Source organism: Mesocricetus auratus, unplaced genomic scaffold (assembly GCF_017639785.1).
Source record: "Mesocricetus auratus isolate SY011 unplaced genomic scaffold, BCM_Maur_2.0 Super-Scaffold_100006, whole genome shotgun sequence".
NCBI classification, from domain to species: Eukaryota; Metazoa; Chordata; class Mammalia; order Rodentia; family Cricetidae; genus Mesocricetus; species Mesocricetus auratus.
In genome coordinates this window covers 102,243,257-102,260,025 of record NW_024429190.1, presented here as the reverse complement: position 1 = coordinate 102,260,025, position 16,769 = coordinate 102,243,257, and the positions used below count along the sequence as shown (strand labels likewise).

The 16,769-nt window shown below is 46.6% G+C and overlaps 1 protein-coding gene across 14 annotated transcripts in view; it reads right to left on the bottom strand.

Annotated features, from left to right (window-relative positions):
- The window catches only part of Erc2 (ELKS/RAB6-interacting/CAST family member 2), an 880,091-nt gene that overhangs the window by 84,186 nt on the left and 779,136 nt on the right, over positions 1 to 16,769 (bottom strand). The window contains exon 21 of one of the 14 annotated variants that reach the window (XR_002384370.2): positions 14,576 to 14,795. The exons of the other annotated variants lie outside the window; for them this stretch is intronic. The gene's annotated coding sequence lies outside the window, so the exon portion shown is untranslated. The remainder of the gene's footprint in view (positions 1 to 14,575; positions 14,796 to 16,769) is intronic. 14 annotated transcript variants of the gene reach the window in all.

Sequence of the window (16,769 nt, the reverse complement as noted above, 5' to 3'; positions counted from 1 at the left end):
CCCTCCTTGTACACATGCACACATGTGTTGGCTAATACCCACATACATGTGCACATGAACACACATGGACATGCATACTGAAGAATATGCACATACACCTAGGTGTTGGTGGCACATGCCTTTACTCCCAGTTCTTGGGAGGCAGAGACAGGCGGATCTCAGTGAGTTTGAGGCCAGCTTGGTCTTCAGGGTGAGTTCTAGGGCAGTTGGGACTGTTACACAGAGAAACCCTGTCTTGAGAAAACAACAACAACAACAACAAAACAGAATATGGACATACGTGTATACATACAAAAAACTGTTTGCAATTTATTAGTACAATGTGTCAATATGAAGTGTTTCAGTGCTGTGAAGTATTTTATAACAGGATGCTGCTAAAACTTCTATTGACGAGTGTTTTCTATTTTCCCATTTTTTTTTTGTCAATTCAAATCTTCAAGAGTCCTATTTACACATGTCTTTTTAAACAAAGGTCTAAACATTTCCCTAAAGTATAGACTTCAAGGCCAAGTTGCCACGGCCCAGTGAATATCTAACATACATGGGGCTAGTTACTGTCGACTTGTTCTCAAAAGTGGTTGAAAATTCCACACCAGCAGGGTTTGGGGTGCCACTGTCTGTGGTGTAGTGTCATTTACCCTCCTGAGCTGGTGGCAACAAGCTTCAGAGGTGCCCTGCCTTAGGCTGAGGCACTCACAATCTATAACTGATTTCTAGTAATGACCAAGGTTGCATCAATTCCATTACAGACAAGAATAAGAGGCTTGGAGAGGGACAGCCAAATAGACAGGGTCACTTGTATAAAGACAGAGAGTCTTAGGAACCTGATGGCTCAACGGATACGGTCGTGACCTAGCAATCAAATAGCATGGCCTCCCGGACTGCGAGACACACATCTTCACGGACCAGATACCTGAGCTAAAGCCACAGGAACCCCAAGTGACCTAAAAACTGCATCTTTATCTCCAAGCTGTGCCCCAGGATACTGCTTCCCTACTCCCACCTTACCGTCTATGGTGCTTTACTTGATTTTTTTCCCCCAAGAGACAGGAGACAGCTGGGTAGCCTGCAGGGACGAACTCAGGCGTCTGGACCCAGCAGCAACAGGGTTTACAGGCTCTACCTTCTTTTACCAACCAGGGACTGACAACCAGAAGTTCATTCACAGCTCAGCCCACCTCCCAGGGCGGCACCAAGGAAGCCTATGGCCGCAGCAACGTACGTGAGTGAGCCCATGATCTTTACAGCCCGCGGAAGGGTTACTGCTCCTATTCATCCCCCACCTCAGCGCCTCTCGTGGCCTGTAGGGAAAAAAAATTACTATGATCTTTAAAAAATGCCTTTTTAAAAAAAGGGGAGGAAATTTTATCAAAATCAGAGCAGGGCCCAAAGATACAACTGTATTAATTCTTGGGACGAAATTTGACCAATAATAAACAGATAAACGTTGGGTCGAGGCAACAGAGAGAAGGAAACACAGCGTCAGAACAGGACGAGTTTGCCCTCTGTGGGTTGGAAAAGAGGCAGACTGACAGCAGGCGGAGGGTGGCACCTTAGCAGAGACAGTCTGGCGGTCACCACTACAGTTTAAAGAGCGGGCATCCTCAGACTCCAACGTCAGAACTGTCAGTGGTGGAGTTCAGTCCACAGAACACTCAGCAAAGAATGAGGGATGTTCACTGCGGCCGCCTTCCTGGTCCCAAGCACACCTGGAAATAGGATAAAGCCCTGGGGAGGGGCGCTGTGAAAAGTCTTTCCACAACAAAAGACAGCACGCCGTACTGGGTAGAGAATGCTGATCTCTTCACCAGCGTCCAAGGAGAAACGGAGCATCACGTCAAGTGAGTTACAATGGCCCCAACACGCTCACTGCCAGCCATGCCGCTGTAAAACCACACACATGCATCATATGTGTGCAAATGAAGAGACACAGTGTCAACCGTCAAGTGACCTGGAGAAGACAAGACTGTGCCAAGCAAGGCGATGGGTGGCATCATTGGCTTTCTCCACATCTGCGCACAACTCTAAGGGGGAAGAGATGTCCTAGGTTGGTTTTCCCTTTTTGTTGCTGTCGGTGTTCATTTTTGTTGCTGTGCTTTTGCCTTTTTTGCAAAGCAAATATGCTTGGAAAGAACAAATGGAAGTTATTGTAAAATACTTCCTGGCTTTCATCTTCTTTTACGTGGGACTGATTGTGGTCATGCCTGGCCTCCTGGTTACCGCCCTGTGAGACCTGATGCTGTCACAGGTGAGGCCTAGAGCACAGAAAGCTCTCGCGCCAGGGTAGGACCCCAAAGCTGGATGAGACTAGTGGCAGCTCGCTCACATGGTTTGTTTCCCAGACAGGGACCCTGAGATCAAGGCACAGGCAGGACGTGGAAGACGCAGTTGCTCATGGAGCCCAGAGTGACTGACAAGCAGAATGACCACAGACAATGCGAGACCTGCACGCCCTGGCCAGAGCAGCAGCTGCTGAGGGCGTACTGGACATCCCTAAGAAAGACCAACAGTGGTTCCTGGGGTCCCCCAGCAGGTTCCCTGATCTCCTCTTTGCCAGGTCAGCAAACTTATTTCCTTTATCCTTATCCGTACTACAGCCTAGGAGACGCAGAGCAGGCCATTCGGATATGGAAAGTCACAAAGCCTGTGGCACAAATAGACATGGAACCTAGTCGCATCTGCCCAGTGTTGTGACACACACCTTCTCAAGGCACACTTCTCCGTCCCCGGGACCTTTTCATGAGAACACTTGTGGAGAAGACAGGTGTCTGAGAAGATGCCAGTCCGAAGCTGGCCTTGTGGGGGATGTCACACCAGCTGGTATCTACCAATGACTGCCTCCCGGGTGAGTCCTCCCCAAGCCCTCTGCAGTCCCCCCCCCCCGCTAAGCCCTCGAGGCCTCCCTGGGGCAGAGCAGCAAGGCTGGGCCTGTGGGCACAGTGTCCTGGGTCCTGTCTCCCTGTTCTCATAGCCGGCGTCATGCTTGCCCATTCCGTTTTCCCTGGTCGTCCCTGAGCATCTGACTGGTACGTGTGTTTTTGTTCTGAAAAGTAAGCACCCTGCGGGGTCTCATACTCTGCGGGCACACCGGAGAGCCTTTATGGATGCCCCTGCCCTGGCTGTATCTCTGAACAGATGTTTCCTCATTGCTGTCCGGGGATGGCACCGGTGACAAGGAAGCTAGGAAAGGACAGGGCGGCCGGGAGAGGGACAGAGTGTGCGGCAGGCAGGCTTAGCTTTTCATCTGGACCCTGTCCCTATTTCCCTCCCTTGCCAGGACCTCAACTTCTTGTATTTTTTGGTTGTGAGCTTAGCCTTTAGCAAGGCTAAGCCATCTCTCCAGCCCGACTTCAACTTCTTGTCTACGATAAGGAAGTGCACTTGTTTTCAACAGCTCGAGTGAGAAACAATGAAATCACCTTGGATCAGATTGCTGAAGGCATAGGAACTCATCTATCTGAAAAGGCAACCTGTAGGTGTAGACAGTGAGGTACTTAACTTCAGAGAAGCTCCGGCCGGGCCCCACCCAGCTCTGCTGAAATCAACCCCTCCACCTATCCATCACTGGCGGCTGATAACTTGACCATTAGAGAGTCATTGCTTACGCTTGTGCTGCGTATGCTAAAATGCATATGGGAGTCATACCTACCCCCATTTGTAAGGATGAGGAGGTTCGACGATCTCTCCCCCTCCCCTTCCCCTTTTCAAATAAACTGTACAAGCATCTCACACGTGTCTGGCTTTGTACGACATGCTGCTTGCCTAGTGGCAAGCCAGCCAGACGTGCTGACACCCATATGCTACAGGAGAGCACCGGAGTAGGCGGGCCGATGGGGCTTGAGACGACGCTCCGCGTTCTTGACGCCTCGAGTTCTGCTCCTTCGACTTGGGGTGGAATGAGGCCTTAGTGCTTGGCCGCTGTCCTCGTCTCAGCCCATCAGCCCTCTGGGTGACTCTGTTAGCTGTCTAAGCACAGGCAGACATGGGAGATGAAGGAGAGCCTTGTGGGGATGTGGGAACACGGGGACAGATGTGGGTTGCCAGTGTACCTACATCTTATTGAGGAGCATCCCAGGACCAGAGCGGGAAGAGAGACGGAGGTGGGGATGCCGAAAGGCACTGTTTCCCCTCACAGGGCTCCTGGCAAAGTCTATTCACAGCTGCTTAGCTTACTCTGTTGTTAAAGGTGGCTGTTCCTCATGTCTAAAGCTAGGCTCGACTGCCGTCAGTTTTTTTTTTTTAAGATTTATTTATCTGCTATATAGACAGTGTTCTGCCTGCACACCAGGGAGGGCATCGGATCTCATTATAGATGGTTGTGAGCCACCATGTGGTTGCTGGGAATTGAAGTCAGGACGTCTGCAAGAGCAGCCAGGAAGTACTCTTAACCTCTAAGACATCTCTCCGGCCCATCTCTCTCCTGCCACCAGAACACTCCATTTTGTAAGAAGCATCGGCTGATTTTTTTTTAAGAGGCTCAGTATCATGCAAGAGAACACTTACTTGGTACCAGCCTCGTGTCCTTGCTCTACTGTACAGGGATGTGGGAGCCCCTGATGAGCTCTGTGGGCTCCTTTCCCTCCTCCTCGCCCCCTCTCCAACCAAGGTCTGCCTCTTCTTGTGTTAGAACCTTCGCTCTTAGAGCCCTGTGATTCTTGCTCTCAGTCTGCTTCACAGACTTCTCAACTTCTCTCAACGCCTGTAGCTCCACTGCTTAACCTCCCATGCCTTTCACCTACTGAGGTTTTTTTTTTTTTTTGCTTGGTGTTGGTCCTGGACTGTCTGGTCTACAATAACAGATTTCCTTAATCCTCTTCATTTCACCCTCACCTTTATACTCAGACTCCTCTCTATGAACTGTCTCCTGTTCTGTTTGTTGGCATTGTGTGTTTCTGATGTTTGGTTTGCGTTTGTCTTGTCTCAGTGACACGATGGCTCCATTCTATTCCTACCTTAACGTTGGCCTTTGAGTCTCATGTACTACCTTATCATTTGTATCCAGGTGATCCTAGGAAGAAAGGTGGGCAAAGAGACTACGGAGACCCGGGCCAGGGTACAGAATCTCAAACCGCCTCGTGTCATGTGAGCCAAGGTTTAGGGAGAAAGATGAGATCAGGAACAAACGGCATAAACCAACCATCCTTGGCATTTTTTGAATGAACACATTTTCCAAAGCACAGCTGATGACTGAGCAGGGCTTCTGCAGCTTGCTCTCTGTGGGCACGTTTTGTTCAAGACCTTAGAGTGACTAGAATTGTCCAAGTGGAAGCTTGGAGACTATGGATAAGATTTTAATAGATAACCGTGCGTTTTCCTCAAACACTCTGATTACATGGTAACTTCCAGGCATCTCTTCAACACCTGGCTGTTGCCACAGCCACCATCTTCGTCACCATGGCTTCCAGTACCGCCACCTTTTCTAGCACCCTGCATTTCCAGCATTGCCACATCAATTCTAAAACACTGGCTTCTTATCCTGGTTTCAAAGCATTCATTAGCTATTCATGACCACAAAGGTCCTACTCCCAGAACACACACACTCGCTTTGCAGTTCAACAGATGCAGGTGGGCAAACCAATGAGCCATTACAGAGACAGGGAGGCCTTTTAAAATGAACAAGCCACCAGCCTTCCATAAATTACAGATAACGCCGATACCAGGGAATGTCACATCCCAGTCCCAACTGTATTGAGACAAGCCTGTCTTTCAGCACACGCACATTCCAGCTTGTTAAACTGACATGAGGCCACATTTTTTTCCATGAAGATGTCATGTTTTGCAGATCTAATGCAACGATTGGAAGGCAAAAGGCCCCTCTCTTTTCTTATTTGCTTAGAAAGACCTGGCAGTTAAATGCTTTGTCTGTTAACATATACAAGGGAGTTTATTAATGCAAAATCAAGTTATCTGTTTAAATGTCAACCAAAAGATTGAGGGAAAAGACAGATATGACTTGCTTATCTTCAACAGGGCACACTGAGACCAAATAGAGGTTTAAAAGCATGGCTGTCTTCTGGCGATGAGTCAGCAGCATTACTTCAGGGTGAAACTGTTTCTGTGTCATCCTAAAGCTCTTCAAAGACTCAATTCCCACCCTTACCATTTAGGAGACAAGGGGAGAAGAGGAGGTGAAAAGCTCTCTTATAAATCATTTCCCCAAAAAAAATCTTTGGCTGAGCAAAGATGTTTCCATTTAAGAGCAGGTGACAGAAAGAGCTCTCCCATAGGCAGTACATTAAGACTTTCCTTGGAAATAAACAAGACTGTTATGATGAAAGCTGGACATTCCTCACGGCCAGGATCTAATGAAAATGTCAGTGTTTTACGCTGTTTAAAAACTAACAATTCAACAGCTTTACAGGAGCTATTTAATGTTTATCATCACTTACAAGAGCTCGGATGCAGACAAAGGAAAGGGCCACCAAAGACATCAAGTCACTTTGCTCAGAACTGCACAGGGCCTGTGATCCATGGCCTGTGACCCATGGCCTGTGACCCATGGCCTGTGACCCATGGCTATGCAGTGTTCGGTTGCCTGTGAGTCTCTAGAACAAGTCGCGGCCTTGGCAAAGGCATTTTGGGAGCCTGCCCTCCTAGATGCTGTCATCGTGATGAGCGTTATTCTACAATTTCATTTACACTTCATCCCATTAAGGACCCAAGGCTCGGGGATCCAAAATATTACCAGAGGACCCCCCTAAAGCTAATCTATGGGGGATGCATTAACAGCTTTGGGAGTTTGTCAAATCCTGGTTTAGAGATTATCTGAGCCACTAAAAAGAGAAACAGAGCATGCACCTTTAAAAACAGTAGATGGGAAACTAGAAAGCATCAAGCCAAGAAAGAGACAAGCAGGGCAGTTGAGGAGAGAAAAGGAATAAAAGAAGAAAAGAAGTACACTAAAATGTGCAAAGTTAGACAGAGGCAAGGCAAAGTAACGCGCAATAAACACGAACGGCTTAAATTCACCCATTAAAAGACAGAGACACCGGAATTCTTTTCCTTAAAAAAAAAAAAAACTGCTCATAAAAATGGACCACTGAAAGATAAAGGCTAAAACAGCAAAGCCAAAAACGCACACGCAAACCAAAATGATGTTGCACCAGCGATACTATCAGATCAAGTTTAATAGTAGTGAAAGCATGGATGGGGAGAAAGGGGCACTTGGAAGAACAAGTCAGAAAGAGGGGCAACGCTAGATAAGAAGATTCCCACACCCAGGAAAGCATATCTCAGGAAAGAGAAATAAAAAAAAAAAACCTGACAGGGTCACTCAAAAAATGGTCAAGATCCTCGGTCATCAAGAGGATCTTCGTCTTATCTCTCCCAGAAACTGAGCAGCGAACAATGAAAACATTAATAGGGATCTGGAAGATTTCAGCTACATAAGTTAGCAAGTTCCACTTAAAAAATAAACATGCAGCCGGGCGGTGGTGGTGCACGCCTTTAATCCCAGCACTCAGGAGGCAGAGGCAGGCGGATCTCTGTGAGTTCGAGGCCAGGCTGGACTGACAGCCTCAAAAACAATACAGAGAAACCCTGTCTCAAAAAAACAAAAAAACAAAAAAACAAACAAACAAAAAAAACCCATGCATTGTCTTCATGAGAATGTGGGGTGTTCACGAAATCCGAGCTAGCTCCCAGTCACTGAGCTGCACCCACACGTCCTAAGACACGAGACAATGTGCTCAACACGCAAACCGTGTTAGAACTTCACCCTGGGCTTGCCAGAAAATGCCTGTAACCTAAGTACTCAGGAGAGTGAGGCCAAAAGTTCAAATGCTAGAGGTGTGTATAGTGAAGTCCAGATCATCTGGGATACACAGACTCGGTCAAGAAGAGGGAAACGGAGATACCAAGCTTCAGAACCTCACACATGAAGGTCAATTCACCCAGCTCTCTGCCTAGAAAGCAACTTCCGCTTCGCAAAGTGTGTCTTTGTGTTTTCTCTCTTCAGGAAAAACCGTTTCTGATCAGCTTTGGCCCATCTGCTCCTCGGTTCCAGTCACTCCACTGTACTTACTCCAGGTAACTTACAAGACATCGTTATCATCTTCATTTGCTTCCTGGTTTACTACGGCGAGCCCCACTGAACCAGAAGTAACTTGCAATATCTACCTCCCGACTTGAGGTCTTGCACACAGTGGATACTCCAAGAACATTTGCAAATGCCAGCCTGGCTCTGTAGCCTGTAGTGGTCAGGGCTCCTCAAAAGGACTTCAAAATATAGATGGTACAAGTAGGAGTTTGAGATGCATTTTCAAAGAGAAATGGTGAGTGAGCCTGTCATCATGCCTGCAGTATGTCCTAGAGGTCAAATAAATGGCTGTTGAGTAAATGATTAAACTATGGTTTCCATGTGGCAGCAGCTATCTGATATCTTAAGAAGCCATGTTGCCTGTTTAAAACTATATCTTTAGTAACCAAAGAGTCTAAGCAGCCATGAGGCTGCTTCTCCATTCTGGTCTTCACTCCTCATTGTACTACAACCTGCCTTGCTGGAGGCTTCAAAGAACAAACGTGTAATACCCTTTTCAGTAGCCTGTTCTGTTAAATTCCATTTGGAAACTAGCCTTTGCCAAATCAACTAAAAGTGATGCATTCATCTCTTAAAACAGCTACATACCATCACGACGAATGTCCTGCCCAATTAAAGAAAGAACGACAGCTTGAAAAACAAAAAAGCCAACAGCTTGATAACTCGAACTCAGAAGTATGTTTAAGTTACCAGCCCAATGGGTAGAGGAGAAGGAATTACTGGGGGACTTTGGACAAATGGCTCATTGGCCATTTTCTAAATCTATAAAATGGTCATAATGCTGTTATTTATTTCAGAGGCTTCTATAGAGATTAATGAGTCCATCAGAATACTAAATACAGTGTATTCTAATGATCTCGATAAATGTCACTAAGACTTCTGGCCCTGGCAGAATAAACTCATAGTCACCTTTTGTTGGTTGAACAGTTTTCCTTAAGAAACTATTTTTCATCTGGGTATGGTGTAACCCACCTGTATCCCTTTTATGCAGAAGGCTCCAGCAGGAGAAGATTCCAAGTCTGAGGCCATATCAGACTGGGTCACACACTGAGACCTTGTCTCAGAAACCCAAGTCTTTCATTAATCTTAGTGGTAGAGCACTCCCTTAGCACATGAAAGACCTGCCTGCAGTTCCATTCACTGCAAAACAACCACAAAGCCCTAAACAGTTGTTCTGATAATCTGTCTTCTACATCTCTTCTGGAGATTCACCACTAAGATGGTGTGGGTCTTGATGCTCCCTTGAATCTGATGTAAATGCTCTTACTAAAGCAGCACTAGATCAACCTTGACCAACACCACGTGTATTGTTAAAGTGGGCATTTGACTGAAGGCTTTGAGAATATGGGGGTGGTGGAAGGGTAACGAGGATGGCAGTGTGGCTAACAAAGAGGACGACTGTCTGGGATGTTCTTCTCTGGATCGACCCTCCTTCCCTCAGAAGCAACTGTTCTAGAATGCAAACCATTTATCATAAACGTCTGCTTGCCAGATCTGCTCCAACACCATGGCCACTGGTAGGAGCCATCAGCCACCAAGGCATCCCCTGGATTGTTGATGATCCAAAGAGCGTGGACAACCTTCACATTGGTTCCTGAACCCAGAATCATAACTATCTTGATGCTGACTCCTTTTAAATGTTAGAACATTCTAGAGGGCTATCTCCAAGAGTTACCACCTAACATTGCTTTCACCCAAGCAAAGATACCAGGTACCCAGTAATGCTCTTAAACGTTTGTGTTTTAAAGTTGGAAATGTTTTCCATTTTCAGAAGTCACGATACTGTCTATACACATATCAGGGAAACTGCCATACAATTTCATCATGGTCTAGTGGTGACTGCATATTTCTTTGTGTGTGTGGCTTCCCAAGGAGCTTTGGTTCTCAGGTGAGCGGCTACTGATGTAAAGGCAGAATGTATTCCCTTCAAGCCAGAGCGTTTAAACAGCAGCACTGCTGACATCTGGGGATGGATAATTCTGTGAGGAGGTTACCCTCACTAATGCAAGATGATTAACCATGCCCTCCCCTACTTTGGATAATGAGAGCCCATGCCTGCTCTCCAAACCTGGAATTATGACAAACAAAAATGACTCTGGACATTGCTAACTATGCCAGAGATGGGCAAAACAGTTCCCAACTGAAACATCTCTGTTTTAAACTTTCTCCTTGTTATGGTCCTTTTGAGACCATGGTTTATTGAGGCAATCTATGCTATAGAGAAGCAAGAATCATTCTTAGCTAGGAAAGTCTCAATTAATTAAAGTATTCATACTTCATATGTGTGAGATCTTGGTCAGTTTGACAGTAATGGTGATTTTTTTTTTTTTTTTTGCTTCTCAGGTCTGATCTTTATTGGGAGTTGCAGGGATGAAGCAGGCCCTTGCACCGTCCACCCCTGCCAGGAACCAATAGCATTACCTCTCACAAACCACATCAATCTCTGGGACTCAGTTTCCCCGTGAGCGGCAATGCTTTTATGGGGTGCTGATGCAGGGGGGTGCATCCAAGATGGGAAACAGGAGGGGTTTCTACCATTTACCTCCTATTAAAAATGCAGCGATGGGACCACAGCCAGCATTAGAAACAGTTGAATCCGTAGAAAATATTGAAGACGAGGTCATCAGTGAAAGAAGTTATAAATTTGTAAATTTATCCCAGAATACGGAGATGCAATCTGGCTCTCCTAGATGACGGATGGATACAGGAATTAGATATCAAGAACTTGAAGATAAGAGATGCTCCAGCAGACAAGGCCCAAACTAAGCAAAGCAAAGATAAGTGCACAGATGGAAAACACATGGGCCTAGGGAATACCAGTCACATGGAAAAGAGACAAGCACTAGAAGCTACTTGGCATAAAGAAATGAAGAGAAACCACCCACAAGGATCTCCTAAGAAAACGGGGGGGGGGGGGGGGCCTCCGAGGACTACAATCCCGTGGTCTTCAGGAAACAGCAGCCCCGGAAGTGCTGCCCATCCCACAGAAGGGAAGAGTGAAAGCATCCCGTCACCCATTACAGTCTGAGTTTCAGGTGATGTATTTGGGGTTCACTTCACTTGGTTATTGGAGTCTAAAGGTCTGGATGAGAATGTCCTTCCATAGGCTGTCCTATTTGAATATTTGGTTTCCAGTTGGTGGTGCAGTTTGGGGAGGGTCTGCCTTGTTGGAGGAAGTGTGTCACTGGGGCTGGGCCTTGAGATGAAAAGCCTCATACCACTTCCAGTTCTCCCTCTCTTTGCTTTGGGCTTGCGTTTGACAATGTGAGCTCTCAACTTCCTGCCGTCATGCCTGCAGCTGGCTGATATGCCTCCCTGCCATGAGGGATTCTTCTGTAGGTTTTCATGGGCACCGTGACGTCTCACAGCAACACAAGGATCAGTGATAGACTTTGGAGGAAGCCTTCTCAGCCTCTGTGCTTGAGTTCTCAGAGGTGTGGCACGTCTATTGTGTCCATGTGGGGTCACCACTCACAGGGGTGGACTGACTTTACCGGTGCAACAGTAAGGCCACTGACTGAGGATGGAACATCTTAAGGTGTTGAGGAGATGTTCTTTTTCTTCTGGGGGGGTGTTATAAGGTAGGGGGTGGGAGGGCGGGGTGGAAGCCACGCCTTCCCTAAGGCCACATGGTCATTCCTCCTGTTTGCACCTTCAAACTGACTCTTTGCACCTTTGTAGGAGATCACAGATAAGGATCCCGATGAGCAAAGGATGTCTACAACCAGGGATGCTACACTCATATAGCATGGACACAGAGCTGGGGATACTCAAAACAGAAGCAACACTCAAATCCCTTGGCCTTATTCTCAGACTCAAGGGTTTAGATCTTCAAGAATCCCAATTCATCATGAAGCCTCAAATCCAATTTGCTTTCCTTCTTCTTCTCTTCTTCTTCTTCTTCTTCTTCTTCTTCTTCTTCTTCTTCTTCTTCTTCTTCTTCTTCTTCTTCTTCTGCTGCTGCTGCTGCTGCTGCTGCTGCTGCTTCTGCTTCTGCTTCTCTGGCTGTCCTGGAACTCTCTAAATCAAACTAGCCTAGAATTCAGAGATTCACCTGCCTCTGCCTCCTAAGTGCTGAGATTAAATGTGTGTGCTACCACCACCCAGCAAGATATGCTATTTTTACATACTATAAAAATCTAACTGGTTCCTTTATTCCCAGAGTACATGGTACCTTAAAGCTGTGAAGATCCATATTGGTACTCATAGCATTTTAAAAAGGCAAATTCAACAGACGCGGTCATCATTTTCACTGAAACGAAATTAAAACATCAAGAGTCCACATAATGGTGTGACACACCAAAGTGGGATCTCCCACCCATTTATTCAGCACCCACTGTTCCTACCTAGTCAGCTCCCAGAGAACAGTCAAGGAAACACACGATACTAAGAGCCACATTATGCTTCCTCCTGTATTCTTAATGACTTGACAATTAGCCTCGATATGAGGCTAATGATATACCAACAACTACACCAATGCACCTGCCTATACTACTTGCTATATGAGTACCAACCAGTGATGACAAAGGGTTTACATGTATTCCGCTTCATGGAAAAGAGCCAAAGTCTATCACTGCTGCTTTCCAGGTCTCTTGTTCCCTCCTTCCCTCGCTCCCATTTATGTCACTGCTGCACCACGCTCGGATGCGAGCTTGAGGACCTCCAAGAAGGCGAGCATCACGCTGAAGAGTGCTCGAGGAGGAAGGAAGTGGTACCAGGTAAGGATGGAAGGCAGGCAGAGGAACACACCTCTATGTTGATTACAAGAACAAAATGAAGCCGCCTGGAGGGGGTTATGAAGTCAGTCCATGATAGAACTTACGTTATCTGGAGATCACTCTGCTTAACTGACTAATGATGTATGCTTTATGCCCTTGGTGGATAGCAACTTTCTGGAGGACAGTGCTTGGGTTCTATCCCTTTAAAGTCCTTATTTCACGTACTGGTAGAGAACCAATGACTTTGAGAGTGTTGTGTACATCTGAGCACCACAGATACCTTCAAGCAAGCATGGGCTGCTGGGCCCCACAGAAAGTTTCTGAATCACTACATCCAGGTGGGTATAAGGATTTAGCTTATCTAAGGCATTCCTGTGTGATGCCAGGAAGCAGGTTGCTGGTCCAGGCATTGTACCCTTTGTAAAATCTATTGAATAAATTAGCCACGGAAGGGACAGGAAGACTCTCCAAGAAAAACAATGCAGCAAAGCTGTGGTCTGGGTGTGTCCTGGAAGAGCAATAACTTATTCTAACCATTCCTCTTCTTCTTTTCCAAATTATTCTTTTTGTCAAACTCTATGATGATAACAACAAAAGGACTGACACACCCCACACAGAAACGTTCTGGAAGGAAACACCATATAGTGATTAGACAAGATGAGACACTTCAGAGGCTGTGCTGCCTAGCTTAATTATATATTAAATGCCATTCAGATATATTTGCAAAAGAATGTTATTTATTTGTGTAGGCAGTTATTACCTGACTCAGTCTAGAGAGGATATGAGATGGTGATCCATCCCTTGTTAGCATTCCAGAACTCCCAGTCAAATTTAAACTTTCCTTAGAACTCAGGAATAAAGATCACCATGGCCCATGGCTATTTGATTCAAAGTGCATGATGTCTGTGAACACACACACTGCACAGCAAAGTGGATGCAAACTTGTTCCTGGAAGGAACACTTAGAATGTCAAACTTAGAGCTTATTTTGCTAAGAAATACAATCTCAAGATTACAAGGCAAACGAGACTCAGAATATGAGGACGTTACAGGGACATAACCAAGGGAGAGTGGATTTGGACCAGAGAAGCTGAGCGCAGGCTGCCAACCAAAAAAACCCACAAGCGAGGACCTGTGGCCTCTGTGGGTTTGCTCTGTTCCATCTCACGAAGCTGTGGTTTTCATGTGGAAGCATCGATCCACCCAGAAACTGTTACTGCAGGGCCAATCAAAAATCAGCATTTCATATCCAGGGATAGTTTAGAGTTTGGGGTTTCAGAAGGAAGGCCACTTGGATGAGGCTCTCGAGGTGTCATAGGTCCATGTTTTCAAGGAAGACGCTGGCTAGACATGTTTCAGGCTTGGGCAAGGCTGCACTTAAACACTGAGGGGTGTTTCTGAGCGTAACTGCATATACTCAATAGGAATTCAGGATCTCTCCACTGTGGGGTCATTTGGGATGCTGGTAGACGTTTGAAACAAGCAAAAGATACATCGGCAAGAAAACAATGTAGCACTCACTAAATTCCACAACCAGTACTCCTCTCATCTGCGGAGCCAGATGTAGAAACAGTGCGCAGTTGCCATGGGAGCCACTGCAGTAAAATACAGTGTGTGTTTTCTGGAACTGGACCCACAGTGCCTGCTGATGGCAATCATGGGACCATGGAACAGACAGTTGGGTACGAGTTAAATATAAAGATAGGGTGCAGTCCCTATAGTCTAGAAAAAAAAAGTGAAGTACAAATGAGTCCCCAAACCCAGAGTCATTACTCGGTCTCTCCTAATCCCAGCACTCCACATCAATTGTAGTTACCCACCTCCAAAAGGGCAAGAGTAAACACTGGACCTGCTCCGGTGTTACAATGCCACCGGGTCCTCCCCGCTGTCTCCCTCCTCCTCTTCTTCTTTACAGACAGGTAAAGTTGGATCTCTTGAAGGAACTGGGGGCTCCCTCTCTAGGCAAAGGTTGGACAGGTGACCAATGTACAGCATGAGATTTGGCTGTGCCTACACGTGCCTCCGACAGAGCTGGATCATCTAGGGCAATGAAAATTGCAAGCGACAAGAGAGCAGTATTAACAGCACGGGGTGGGAACCACGGGCAGCACGCAGCTCAGCAAACATCCCTCTCCTCATTCGTTCACTCCATTCACTCACTCATTCATTCATTCACTCACTCACTCCATGCACCGGGCCAGGCTCTGGGTGGAGAGAGGAGTAAGGAACACACACACAGGCCCTGCTCTTGTGGAGTTTCTGGGGTGCTGGAGAGACAACGAGACAAGGAGTCACAGGACAGTAGAGTTGAGGACCTAGAACTTGCTAGGATGTACAAATGGTCCAGAGGTGTGAGAGCAGCCAGGGGAGGCTTTCTGGAAGTGACACTGAGTATCAGACCTGAGCAGGACAAGGATCGGGGTGGGTCAGCATGGACAGAGTCCCTGAGGTGGAGAGCAGGGAAACAGGGATGGGCTGTATTCTCCCTCATTCCCCCCTCCCACAGGTCTACAACATTTGCCATCTGCTGCCCGCACCGTGAGTTGCTCCCCGTAAGCTTCTGACAGGATCTCACCGAGGGACAGGTCTTAGGAAGACGTGAGAAGAAGGCAGACCCCAGAGTGTTCTGGGATCTGTTGCAAAGCTTCCCCAACGGAGGTAAGCTTCACTTGGTGGTGGTGATTTTAAAGGTTGGACTCAGATGCACCTCGGGTCCCCCTCCCTTCAGTTCGCCTACTGTGCCCTACTCCCTCTTCCTCCTAAGGCCCTGGGAGACTGCAGAGGGGGCATCTTGTGCCTCTCAGCCTGGGTGTTTCTCATCTCTCAAAGCTCATCACAGTCGTAATGCCTCCCCACTTGCCTTCGGCAAGCCCAAGCCGAGGAAGCCAGTGTGGTCAGGGGCCTCCACATGGGGAAGAAAATAAACAAAACAAAACAAAAGCTTGTGGAAGTCCCAGTAGCTTGAATGCTGCCCAGGGTTCTAGCTGTCTGTACATTATGAAAGAAGCCATTGTAGGGTGTACTTAGAAAAGACAACCAGAACACAGTCGTCACACCAGAAGCTCACAGCCCAGAGTGGCTTTCCTTTATGTTCTAATATTATCTTGAAAAATATCCCTGACTGAACCCGTTCAGGAAGAAACAAAACCCTCACTTCTAAGAAGGGGAACAGGCAGCTACTTTAGAGACAAAGAAATGATGTCTTTTTAACCTATGACAACACAAATTTGTTTAGGTTTGCCCTCCACTAAGTAAGTAAGCAATTAGGTTTTTTCCAATAAAAATATCCCTGTGCATGTGCAAACACCAGAGGCAATCATATAATTACCCTGCCCAATCAGATTCAATTGCTGACAGTTGAGTTCCCACTGCTCATTAACTTCAGATCACAAGGAGGTCTCACGGAAGCTGCTGCCTTCTCCTTACAAAGGCTCCCATACACAGGCGCAGGCCTGGCACCACCTCACGAAGGATAATCACCCCTAAACCACCAGTGCCAAGGCAAGCCCACTCTGGCTTTCCTCTGGAAAAAAAAAAACTAGAGAACTTTGAAGACCCACGACTTTAAATGCCCTGACTTCATTTGGGGGTATCTCACTGCTAAATATAAGGGTAACCTTTCACCCCCACACTTTAAGTGGCATAATTACATAATTAAAACCAATTATGTCATTTAACAGAGATGTTTCCAAGCCAATTACCTCAATCACTGACCTCAGAAGATTTCCCACACTGACCTGTGACAATGAAGATTGGGATAAATTTAGACACTGGCTTCCGAAACAAGGCTGGCACAGCTGTTCGGGTGGGCTGGAGCCAGTGCGGGTACTTCTAAGTAGCAGACACTGAATGGAACTGATTTGATGTAATGTCACCATCACTATGTGTTTGCACAGTTCCTCCAGTATTCTAAGACAGTTGATAATTGGCTTTACATCCTCTTTGACAGGAACGTCTACATGTGGCTTAGAACAGAGCTGAGGGGATTCATAATGCTGTCTGAGTCAGTCAGCC